Here is a 13978-nt window from a genome sequence, read left to right on the forward strand (position 1 = left end):
TAAATTTACAATAAATAATTTATAAGATATCCCTGATAAATATCACCAATAGGTAAAGTAGAAAACAATAAAAAACAGTCCAAAACGTAATGCGTTTAACATAATTAACATGTAATTCTTATAAAAGTCGTAACAATTTTCGGGATTTTCCATACATTAATTATATTATTAGAATGAAACTATATATTTTCAAATATTTAACGCTTTTAAAACTTCGCCAACCGCGCGTGCATAGCTAACATGAAAAGTGGGGAGATTTCCCCATTCGATTGGTAAAAGTGTCGAGATACGTATAATTGCGAAATAAAAATGCCGTCATCTCAACAAACGCGATTGTTCTAGTGTTAACTTTTAAGTATGGACCTACGGTATTATAGACCGCTAAATAAAATATCGTGAATTTTGAATCCAACGAAATTTTCGTTACACAGAATTCAATAAATTCTTTTATTAACACTAGGTTCACGGAATCCGTCAATTTGCATATTGAATTTTATAAACACTATTTCCTAAATATTTACGTCGACTTTGATTGATGCAATTACACTAGTATGTATATCAATTATCTATTTTTGAACATCTGACTTCCAAAATTCGAATGAACGAACGAAAATTTCTGCCGGATCGGTATAACGAATCGTACGAGAAATGTTCGTAAACTTAGTGTAAATTGGTACAAACGTAATATTTAACATTAATCCGTAACAATTTTTGCCGGATCGGTATAACAAATCGTACGAGAAATGTCCGTAAACTTTGTGAATTGGTACAAACGATAATATTTAACATTAATCCGTAACGTTAATTCCATACTTCCACATTTAAAGATTAAATTCGCATCTATATGTACAGGTTGATACAAACATTACAGACTTTTGGCCAATAAAGTTGTGATCTTACCCACTGTGCGCAACGTCCCCGTCGCGACCGCTCTCTGTGGACGCGGCCAAACGGTCTTCGCCTCTCTTCTCCCCGGGTTCAGGTTCTCCCCCGTCCCCGCACTCCCTTCCGGCATGCACGCTGCGCTCGTCCATCCGTCCGCGCGTCCGTCTGCCTCAGATTCCGTCGCCGAACAGTGAATCACGTCCATTGACTGGACGCCGGCCAGACGGACTGGGCCCGACCATATACAGACTAGATTCACTCGCGTAGCATCGGTCGCGCGAGAAGTCGATGCTCTCTCTGTTGGAAAAGGAGGAGGACGCCCGGTTCGTTCCCTCTATAGACTGCTTCCTGTCTCCGTCGGTAGCTATGCCATTTGCAAGGCATAATGGGCCGTCGATCGTCCGGACGCCAGTCATACAGGTGTTTGATCATGTGGATAGGCGTTCAGATTCCTTTTTTGGGCTGGCCTTAATGACGGTCCCCTCCCTCCCTCCGTCTCCACCCTTCTCTGTGTCACTCCCCCTATGCCCCTGTGGGCTCGTCTTCGTCGTATCGATGATATCATGGCTATCGGTCACTTTACTATTAAAATCCCCGCCGCGGTTTTTGAAAGGCTACGGCAATGGGATATTCAACGTTGAGGATACGTCCTATTTATTTAAGAATGATATACGAAGAAATATGAATTATATAACAGTTTTTTTAGAAGCTTTTGGAAGATTACGATATTGAGGATAGGTACTGTTTATTTGAAAATAATAAAATGTTTAAAAACTTTGAATGATAAGAAAAATGTTTCAACAGTTTTTGAAAGGCTACAGGCGATAGCTATCGAACATTGAGAATATCCGCTGTTTATTTGAGAATGCTGCGATGTGTAAAAAAATATGAATGATATGAGAAATGTTTTAGTAGTTTTTGAAAGATTACAGATGATAAAATATTAAACATTACGCTTTTATTATGATATATGACCAACATATTTATTTTTTGATCTCTGCGATTAACAAAATTGTATATCATTGCGTATCCTATTCGTTCCTTAAATATTTTTACAACGGAAAATAATATAGTTGGAACCTTAAACTCTCCTGAACTTTCATACGTTTTACATTTCAATTGCTCGCGTTGCATAAAATCCGCCGGTCACTCGTGATAAACTTTTTACAGCTGTTACAACACTTTTTTTCAGTTCCCTTTCAACAGTAGCTACTTACACACTAACATCTTTCCGTGATGAAAGTGTGTTACCTTTTCCGTGTTCAGTGTTGCTCAAGAAAGCTGAAGGAATAGTAATCGCGTCGTTGCCGATCGAACATTTTTCTGGCACTTTTTACGTCATTCTTCCTTGTCGTTTTATCCTCTCGTCATTCAAGAGGAATACAATCACCTCGCAATTCACTAACAGGAAACTCGTTTTCAAGTACAGCCTGAAGGGAATACGCGTCACTCAGCAACCAATTCTAAGCCTGACATTCTGTTAAGTGGAATATTTGCGTGACCGTTATTTTCTTAACGATTTTTACTATTTAAAATGACTGTTAAATTTATCGTGTATATTTCAACAATTAATACCGCAAAAATAACTGACGTATTACTGTAATTTTTATGGAAAAGTAAATCAATCACTGTCACATACTTTCTCAGTGAGCGGTCAGATATGAAAAAACATTTCATTTCGAGTGGATTTTTAATACTATGATTAGCAGTGACACCATATTGGCGTCATATAGAAATAAACTACCAACACTAACAATATCACATAATAATTAATTATTAGTATTTCTCATTTCCGTGTGTTCAAAATTATCAAATCATTTTACATGTATACCAAAAATGCAAGAAATCTGTTAAATAATTAACACATAATTGAAACAGCGCTTTGCTTTACATTACTACAACATGGCTCACAAAACTCACTGTGTCTAACAATCTCCCGAAAAAAGAAGTTGCACATTTATCATTAAACTCTTCAAACCACTCAACACCGTAAACACAAAATACCATTTCAAACAATTCAAACCTAAAACTACACCTTTATATCTATTCGATTCAATTGAGCATCTCTTTCACCGAACAATCAATCTTCCATGGAATTTCTAATTCCATCAGTCCCCAAAATCTTGAACCTGTACAAAAATCCGCAGTCCATTCATCACAGGCACAGCGGCTTGAAAATTACGCAAGTAATTCATTACAGGTGCACAGCGTGGCACTGTACGCGGCTAACGACCACAATATTATTTAAAGGTCTCGGTCGAAAATGGCCGATCGGCAAGTTAAAATGAGCCTTTGTATTCGCGGTGTACACGTTTCGTGTTTATTGGATTCCCCGGCGCGTTCTTGCGGCTGGGTTTCTTGCGAGTCGGCCGGCCGTCGATCGAGAGTTCTTGAGGCTGATGCGACAGCAAGCGGCGCTCCATTCATACCTGGCACCGTCTGGCTAGATGCTCTATATGGTAGCCAGCCGGTCTGTCAATCTGCGCGAAACTGGAAAAACTCGATGGAACGAGACCTGGCGAAACGGGCGTGCAACGTGATACCGCGGCGGGACGACGATTTAGGCGTCCGCCGAAAGAAGAAAGGTTAGACCGATGCGACGCGACGCGACGCACGCTGGATCGAGATGAAATTGATTTTCGGGAGCCCCCCGATAGATGTGAACATACAAGGCGACGCGGCCATGGCCACGAATACCCGCTTTACGGTACGTTTACAGAGGAGCTGCTACAGAAGCTGAGAAAGCTGTATGTCGAACAGAAACACGATGAAATATAGCTTTTTTCGATGCATTTATAGTGGAGCTGCGATAGTTACATGGTTTCAATTGTTTAAAGTTTTAAGTCGAATGAGTGACTTTGAAGAAAAATTGGAAATTAGTTGGATTATTTCTACCGTTAATCAATTATTAAATGTTTATAATGCAGCTGTTGTATAATCTGAGAAAGTTGTGTGTCGAACAGAGCGACGATGATATATCTTTATGAATGAAATGCAGCGGAGCTGCGATAGTTGCATAGATCTGGTTATTTAAAATTTTACAAAGTCGAATGAGTGATTTTGAAGAAGTGAAAATGCATTATCTCATTTGCATATTAATCGGTTATTAAATGTGATAGAATCTAAGGGTGTGTTTACAGCGGAGCTGCGAGACCGGATAACAGCGACGATGAGAGCGACGCGAGGAAGTAGATAATTACTTTTGTTTGAAAGAAAAGCGTTTACTTTATATTCAGTTAATTAAGCAACGATAGTAGCATTATAAATTTCTCTCTTAGCTTCGAGCATTTAACATTTTTATTTTGAAAGAAGTTTTTTTAAATTATACGAAATAAATTTTTAATATCAAACGTGACTAATAAATGTTAAATATCGTCGAAAAGTGTATCGTCGTAATTTTCCCCATTAACAGTGACGCTTTCGGTCGTTGACAGCGCAAGGTGACGAGAAAAGATTACGCGATAAAAATGTCTTCCTCTCCGGAACGTCGTCGCAGAACGCGTTCGCCCGAGCATTGTCCAAAAATACCTGTTGGTAACCCCCACAACAAAAACCGAAGGAAAGAAGCTGAAAAGAGAAAAAAAATAAGAAGAGATCTCTCGCGCGAAGCCTAAACGTTACGATCAACGAAACGATAAACAGAACTGCATGGTGCACACCCACTGAGCTTCTGGACCCATAAAAATACCGATCGTTCGTTTTTTATTCTCCTGAGCCTCTGTCTTTTTTATCAGGCTTCCAGGAGAGCTTGCTGCGTTTCAAGAATCGTCGTCGCCGTTGTCGTCGCGTGATCTCTTCGCTTTGGTCCACTCCATCTTTCAATATCTTTGTACTTTACACACGCTTCTACCCCTTTCTTTCGAAAAAATTAATATTACGTCTTCTACGGGATGATGATCAAAGTAGTCCAATACACCATGAAAATATAAGCAAATTTTGGTTATCACTTTGTTAAAGATATTCGACATCTTCTGCGTTATATGTGTAGGTTGTCTTGTACTGAAAATGAACAATGTTTAAACCAAACTATTTTAATCATTTAATCTGTGCAGTAATTTCTTCTAAACGTATCCTTCGATTACTCAAATTCTTTTTAATAGTTCACATCTTTTTTCAATTATTCAAATGTTCTACTATTTTTGTGTTATATAATATATTCGACGAGTCAGAAACTTTTAAGAAAACCAGGATTCCCTAAACTACCCTATATCAGAACGTTTAACGAAATCCAATGAAAATATTTTTTTTAGACTATGACAGAACGTCTACTAAGAAAACAAATGTCCCTCCGCTTCTAACTCCTACATTCCCCGCGAATCTCTTGCTTCTTACAAAATCTCCCATCTCCAGGTACCACGAAATCTTCACTGCACAGCTACCGAAGAACGATCAACATCGCGAATCCAAAGAAGAAAAATCTGCACTCTGAATCCTCAACCTTCACTTGCTTAGTACCTCAACCCATAGAATACAACAATAAATCCGTATCCCCGGATAGGAAGTCGCGGCACGACTTCCCTCCTGAGAAGTTCGCATGAATAGAGAAGCCAAAGGAGAAATGGAAGTAAAAGACGAAGAAAAAATCCCCCAAGAAAATCGAGTGCACCGTGTGTATCACCCCTCGGAACTTCCTAGTCTATCCCGGCAACCAAAGAACGCAGAAACTTAAAGCGCGCAGGTTCAGAACAATCCTTCTCGTACAATCGTCCGAGCAACAGCAACCAGCAGCAGCAGCAGCAGCAGCAGCCACCAGCCACCAGCCAGCAGCAGCGAGCAGCAGTAACGCGGGCTTGAAACGAGATATCGTTGAATTGAATCCGCGGCAAATACCTCAGCTTTTCCCCTCGTGGTAAAGACATTCGAAGGGCATCGAAATGCATCGGCCGCAATTGCACGCCGCGAGTGCACCGTTCCCGCTCACCATCTAGGGCACGGGGCGTGGAAGGGGTTGGCGGTGGTGAGACGAACGGAGAGAGACGAAGAGACCGAGAGAGGGAAAGAGTGAGGGTGAAGCGGGGGAGAGGAAAAGGTGCAGCTGCAGCGTGCATACGGTCCTGTACCAGTTCGTGCAAGAGCAATAAAGTCTAGGAAGTTGCCTAGACCCGAGCGAGGCCGGCAAGCCGAGCGTTCTTAGCGACCGCTGCTTCCGGTGGGCGCGCGCGCGATCGCGGCCTCGCGCGAGCGCGACCGTTCCCGTCACTTCCGGGCCGACACCGTGAGAGCCTGACTTAGATTCTTCGAACGGTCCCGCTTTTAACCCCTTCCCATTCAATCTCTGAATCATCGTGGTTCCGCGACTTCTCGATTTCACGATGGGGAACTGAGAAAAATCTGTGATCGAGGTTCGTTTGGAATAATATTGTAGTCATAGTGTTGTGAGTAATGATATTGTATATTGGAGATCTGGAATTTGTCATTTTATTGGTAATAATTATGATAGTAATGATGATCGGTTAAAACGATTAGTAGTGGTTGTAGTGATAATTTATTAACATCATATTATAATTATAACGTGATTAACGATGATAATATTGATTAAAGGAAAATGTTATATTTTGTTTAATTAAGTTTTGTTGGGGTGTTTTCTTTGATGTGACTCCATTGAACTCTATTGATATGAATATTATGAAGTTTACATCGATTGAAGGGAAATATTTTGCGAATTTCAATTCACAATTTATTCAACTTTCATAACTAGTAAATTTTGAAGTCATGGAAATTATGAAAATCTAAGAGAATATATATATCTATAACGTTTCTTTAGATTAACAAGACAGATACAATTTTATCCAAATTTAATTACTTCATAACGAATATTCTGCCAATTGTATTGGCAGAACGTTCTGAATTATGCGACTACGCATACAGTAAATTTCTTCAATATTTTAATTCAGCAACATTTATCTGACCACAATGTCTACAATTTCACCAAATATCTAAGTAATAATATTTAGCTATAATAATGTTATTTATTTTATTTATTAATATCATTTAGTTGCAATAACATTCATTTTATTTATTAACAATATTCATTTAATAATAATCTTCATCGTGCACTTAAAAAACCAAAAACAATATGAACGTATTTCCGACGCCGTTGACATTTTATACCCTCCATTTTTCAAGTTATTCCGATAAATGCGCCTGCAACCCTAAATTTCGCGAGTTATTTTCACGCCTTTAATATAAATACTTACCTACAAAAAGGAACATATATTATTTACGATCCTGAACAAATAACCGAACGTTCGGCGTATAATCGGGGGGTTCTTTTGCAATCACACTTAAGTGTGATGTGAAATTGATACTTGGAACAAAGTACCGAAAATCTCCATTCTCAAAATTACCTCCTCATATTTCGGGGTATAATTATGGGTATGATAATGCTACTTTCAGATGATTTCGTAGAAATTTAATATTAATGAAGGCCGCGATGATTGTTTTTAAGGGGATGGGAAAACAAAATGGCAGATGCCAATTCTCTCTGCCTGAATCATGGAATTTAGCTTCAACCAATGCCTGAACCGCAAAAAGATTTCGCAACATTGTAATAACAGGGAGGAAATTATGAGATTCTCAGGACCGATGTTATCCCGCGGCGGTTTTGCAGCCTTGTTGAACACCACAATGGCGACCGAACGGCTGACGCTTCTGCGCGGCTGTGAAACAGCTCGAAAGTGTAGTTTGATTTTTAAGCTTTCTGAAAACATGAGAAACCTGGGGCGACGTACTTTATTAACCCTTTGACTTCCACTAAACGTCATACGTAGAATCATGCATGTAGAATGTTCCCGGGGTGGTGTACTTTATTAACCCTTCGAGCGTTAGTAGATAGTTCTACCAGAACCAGAAAACTGTCTGTCAATTTGAAGGGTAAATGCACGGTTGCAGCAAAGAAATTGTTAGATTGAGAGGAAAGTAATGCTTGGCTTGTTACGTGTCCATATAATTTCACGTACAGTGAAATACCGAGTTTACTAGAAGATCTCTTATGGATAGTTTCTATTCCGCGAACCAAATCTTCTGTTTTTTTCATTTGTTCCAGTCAAGTCTATCGGCTGGTTATTATAATAGACAGTTTTCACGTAAATTCCCATTTCTGTAGACAAAGTTTAGATATGTCGAGTTAAGTAGCATTTCATTTCTTGTAGCGATACACTGGGTGCCTTGAAATCGAGGACTTTATCCGTAAGGGATGATTCTATGTATATATGTACATGAAAAAAAACTTCAAATATGTACCTGAGTCTGTAGAAGTCTATATATTTATGACGAATAAAAATTCTTAATAAATATGAATTTAAATAATTCAATAAAATTGAATGTTACATTTTTAATCTATTTAACTCACGCGTAAAAAGAATTAAATTTTATTTAATTACAGTTTCTTTGAATTTATACCTAAAATATGAATTAACATATCGTTTCATAGTTTACTAATCAATATTTCTAATCGTAAGAATCTGAAGCTACAAACGAAACGAAGGAAAATAAAGGAAGATAAGGTGCCCAAAATAATAAACAGTTTATCATTTTACAATCGATAGTTTATAATAGTTCAGATTTCTACTCGTATATATTTCTAAACAAGGAACGATATTATTCATCAGACTTATAGCCAAGTATGTTCAGACTTCTTAAATACATTCTCGAATTTAATTTTCGTGTAGAGGACACGCTGACAGTTTCCGCGGAACTCCGTCAAACACCCTGTATGCGGTAGTTCACCGCAGCGAGTTCTCTGCATACGGAATTGTCGGCGAATAATCGGCAAATCGGTGCTGAGACTCGTGAGTAGCCCGGGGCGAACATTATGCTACCGTGCCGGCAATAGCGTTGCGTAATTACATGGTCCCCGAGGGGACTGCAGCTAGCCATATGCGAATAACGTTTGAGCAGAACCGAATCGAATAACTATATTCGACACTTCGGTATTTTTTCCCTTTTTTATTATCTTCCATCTTCGTCCCCTTCGCTGCAGTCGAAGCTAGAAATGAGCTAAATCATAGTCCTGCGATATACCGCTCTTTTCTCGTTCGCCGTGCGGAACTGGAAAATGTCTAATTAAATCATCGAGTCCCCCATCGATTCTTATTTCTTCGTTCCTCGTGTTTCCTACTTTCGAATCCGACCCCTTTATTAGCAGACCGTAGACATTTTTGTGCATTTATATCTCATACAGCTCTTCAGAATGGTATAGTATCGAAATCTATAGTACTCCATTCTCGACCGTGTTTTTAATTCACCGAAACCACCGGTGTAGATAATTAAATTTTGTAACAGTTCGCCTCAATTTCGCTGGACATGGAAATGTAAATTATCGTGCAATCTGTGTATAATTGAAATCCCATTAAATGGGATCATTAATTCACCGATGGACATCTATTTGAACTTTTTCTCTATAGCATCTCTATGTCTATGCTTCATAATTTCAAGAATAAAAGTAAGTGAAGGAACAACTTTAAGAAATTTAATGTACAAGCATATATAATTTATACATTAAATTGTAAAAGTTTATCTCGTTATATGTATACGTGAGTTACTATTACAACAATTCCAAAAAAGTCTGCATTTTTATATATAATTCATTTACAGTTGGCCATGTCGTGGAGATCGGCAAAAGCTCTTCGTTCGGTCGTAAGTTCGAGCTGTTTCTTATCGATAGTCTCGAAAGGGCTGCAGAAACGTAGCAAGGCCTTTCTCGAAGGAACACCGTCCGACGGTGTTTGTTCCCATTCCTGAGTTTATGTCCGCACGATGTGCCCCTCTTTCTCCGCGCACGGTCACATCAGTAAGGTTAAGAGATTTACGTTGCACACGTGCACCAACAGTATCCGCGATGCACGTTCTCGTGCATCCCGCGTAACGAGACAACAAAACTCTTTATAAGGTACGGAATGCCGTTTTAATTTTTCACGTGGCGAAGGGGACGCAATATTCCACGTCGTGTTAAGAATATCATATTAGAGTTAAACGACCGACGGGTTAATAATCGCACGGTGCACGTGCGTTATTTTAAGGAACGTTAACGGCGCGGGCGTTGCGACTGTAAAACCGAAATTACGACTATTCCGTGGCTCGTCGTTTCTATTTATTGCTGCACGCCAAGACAATCGACAACGCTCTTAGTATCGACGAAGTTCCACCCCAAACGTTTGTTTCGTTTCTAAAACTTGTCGTTGATATTTGTTTTATAGAGAAATTATATATAATCGTTTCGCGTATATTTCTATGTATTTGTATTTTATTAATCTGATTTTGACTTTGACAGAATTACATAAGAAAAGATTGAATATAAACGTTACACGAACAGAGTACAAGAATAGCATAATAATCATTAATTCCTAAAATTCTGAATTGAAACAAGATTAACGAAACGTAATAATTCATATCTTTATTGAAACGTACTGAAGAGGTTTCGATCAAATTTATTTAGAATTCCCCATAAAAGTAAAAATGACCAGAAATCGAATATATCAATTCAATTCGAACAGACCGCAAAGTTTAATGCATTTACAGGTTTCCGTTTGATAGTTGTATTTGATTCAAGATTACTCAACTTCATCAAAAGCATCTCAACTTTTTATACCCTCTGTTCGTCTTCGCAATACTGTGTTTCATATTTCATTGGAAGCACCGAGGCAACAAAGATTGCGGGAACACGCGGCGAACTTCAACACGATGATACCATCAGGAAAGAGAATCGCAGAACCGTGCCAACAAAGTAACATAAAATCGTGCCACCGGTAAGCCGAACGTCAAATGAAAACTCGCTACGAACCAATCTTCGGAGTCCTTACATACATCTCCGGCGACTTCTGAACCGAGCCGAACGCTGACGCGAAGTCTGTAAAGCCCTTTGCTCGCCGTCGAGCGCTTGCGTTCGACACGACGATTGATATTTAATATTTCCAGCGTATCTTAAACAATTCCCTCCCGGTACGACTTGTTGGGGCGTGCTCCGTTCTGCACGTTGATCCTCGCTACGAGCGCGCCGTCCCTTATTTACATGTTACCGTGCACGGGGGCGAGAGAAGGGGAGGGCCCTATCGGTGAACGTGCACCGTCGAACATTTCCGTGGCTGTGCAAAATAATGAACCAGTGATCAGTCGTACCATAAATTCGATGAACAAGAAGAAGAAAAAGAGAAGAAGAGGATGAACAAGAAGAAGAAATAGAAGTTGAAAGGGAACCCGTGAAGAAGTAAGACACATAAATTGGTCGAATAAGGGCAGAAGCTTGACGGTCACCACACTTCTTTCTCCCATTGTCACCCCAATTCTTTTACTTGTCATGATACTTCTTGTTCTTGTTCCTGCTCCTTTTCGTCGTCTTCGTCTTCGTCTTCATCATCTTCTTCTTCTTCGTCTTCTTCTTCGTCTTCGTCTTCTTCTTCGTCTTCTTCTTCGTCTTCATCATCTTCTTCTTCTTCGTCTTCTTCTTCGTCTTCGTCTTCTTCTTCGTCTTCTTCTTCGTCTTCGTCTTCTTCTTCGTCTTCTTCTTCGTCTTCGTCTTCGTCTTCTTCTTCGTCTTCGTCTTCTTCTTCGTCTTCGTCTTCTTCTCCTTCTTCTTTTCCTTCTTCTTGTACTTCCTCTTCCCATGCCATCGTGGTCGTTGTTGTTCTTTCTTCTCCTCTTTGTGTGGTATGCATTATGCATGTGAACCAGCCTTCGTAATTTCACGTATCAGATGCAATGTCACGTTAGCTTAAAATCAATGCCGGCCATCCTTCTCCTTTCCGTTGGCCCTGTGAACTCATCCCCGGCATCTGATGTAAGTCAAGGGCATTCCCGGCGAAACTTTACTGCACGTTTATTTGCATTACACGGCTATCTACAGGATGACGATACCATCTACCCCGCGCTCACGTCCACTTGTTATTCATTCTAGTTCGCGGATATTTACGTCGTGCCGATACAGGAATATTGGGATCGTGATGATTCGATTAGTTCGTTCGATGATGATCATTGAGGCTGACTATACGTGCGATCGACGCTTCAGTGCGGATTATTAATATATTATTATTAATATATTATTACAATATTCGTAAACGAAGACTTGAGAAAATGTTAACAATGTTTTTAAAAAGGTCAATCGTACGACAAATTTTTAAATACTTCAAATTTTAGATACGAAAGCCTAATATCACTGTTATGCTTAGTGACCATCTACTGTTGTGCCTTAAGTATGTTGAAGTTTTATTTGCATAAAATTGAAAAGCATTGTCCTGTGAAATACCTATACTATGTTAAATAATATTTTAGAATTACATGCATTTTCCAACTACATCAAAAACTTTTATACGTGAAAATTGTACCAAAAACGCGAGATAACTTACCATCCCTCCGTAATATGTGAACGCATTGCCAACTATCTATCTTTCTCAAACACGTAGTAGCTTCTTCAAATTAAAACTTCCATAAAGCATAGAAAACACTTGAAACAATAAATAATAATTTCTTTGCCATGAATTCAAATCATAAATTACCAAAGAACGTGTTGTCAGAAATCTCCCATTAGTTTGCATCGCATTAATTAAACGCTTACACAATTTAATTCAAACAAAATCAACCAAGCACAAATAACACACATCAAACTCAGTGCAAACGCGCCTAATATATACTAAAACAACGGTCGAAAATCAAAATGAAAAGGAATTACACGTGCATTATAAAGAATAAACAATCAATTCTTAAAACGATCGGTATTAGCTTACGTTTTAAAATGACGAGTATACTCGTATATAGCTAACATGTTAACAAGGACAGCGACGCTACAGGCCAGACTCCTGCAGCCGGATAGGTGAACGTCCGGCACAGGCACGAACGAAAGTATTACACATCATTCAATCACGATTGCGTAATTGATTCTCGCCTGTTACCACGCATCCCCGCGTTCCTGGTCATACGATGATAAAGACTATCCTGACCCTCCCCTCTCCCCTGCCATTCCCTACCCCCGGTTCGCAGAACGATGAGTTTGCCTGGTAGCAAGGTATCCGGTCGTTCGTGTAAAGGCAGCCAATCACGAGTACGGGGAGGGGGGGAGTCACGGGGCCTCACTGTGTGTTGTATATCGTTGTTTTGCCACGTCTGCCAGCAGTCTAGACTCTCCGAGTTCTCTCCGAGTCCGGTCGCGCGACGTCACCAAGTGAATTCACCTTTAGGGCGGCGATAAACGTCCCCGGCTCCGGCTGTGTTTTGTAACCGTGGCCGCGCTCTCTCTGCGCCAGGTAGCCAGCCAGCCAGCCTGATTGCTTCCCCTGCGTGGCGCACCGGTCGGTCTCTCTTGCGTGTTCTACGCGCGACCTGCCGTGCGAATAACCGATTTCGTTCCTCTTCTCGCTCTCGTCTGATTTCGAATCGACAGAACCCTCGACAACGACTTTCAAGTTTCTTCGTGCGCTTGGACGCGTTCTGTGGAATTGAAGTAACGCAGGAGTCCCCTTTTTGTCAATACTTAATAGGATCCGGAGAATATTGTGTTAGGGATGTTATGTTGGTTATATTATTGGTTATGTTGGTTAGTATTACTTTTAAAGGTGTCCCTTCGGTTTGTTCCTTCGCGGATGAATTGTAGAATGCCGATAGGTCGTGTGACTTTTATTTTAGGAAATTAATTTCCGGTGGTTTTGAGTGATGGAAGATTCTTTTACCTTGACTATGATACTTTGTAATACTGAGAAAGTGAGAATTCATTGATTTCAATCAGTCAACTTAGTTATATACATATTCTCCAAACAGATACAAATTTTAAGATCCTCGCGATCCTAAAACTATCCAACTAACCGTTTCACTAATCCCTAGTAAACTCTAACGCACAGCTCGACAAAAGTATGTTCATCGTTCGAATAATTAACTCAACCCTGAAACAAAATACAATAATCTTTCCATTCGAGTAGCTCTAAAAGATATCAGAAAACCAGTTCCCTGTATAGAAAAATTCAGGAAACACCCCCACCTCCGAAAATCCAAAATCCTAAAAACCCTCTCCTCGATCTACCTATAGTAACCAAGATTCGAAAATTCCACTTTGTGATATCCCGCGCGATGTTTCCGTGGGCCTGGCTTTGTCTCAGCGGTATTTGCCCCC

Source organism: Nomia melanderi, chromosome 8 (genome assembly GCF_051020985.1).
Source record: "Nomia melanderi isolate GNS246 chromosome 8, iyNomMela1, whole genome shotgun sequence".
Taxonomy (NCBI): Eukaryota; Metazoa; Arthropoda; class Insecta; order Hymenoptera; family Halictidae; genus Nomia; species Nomia melanderi.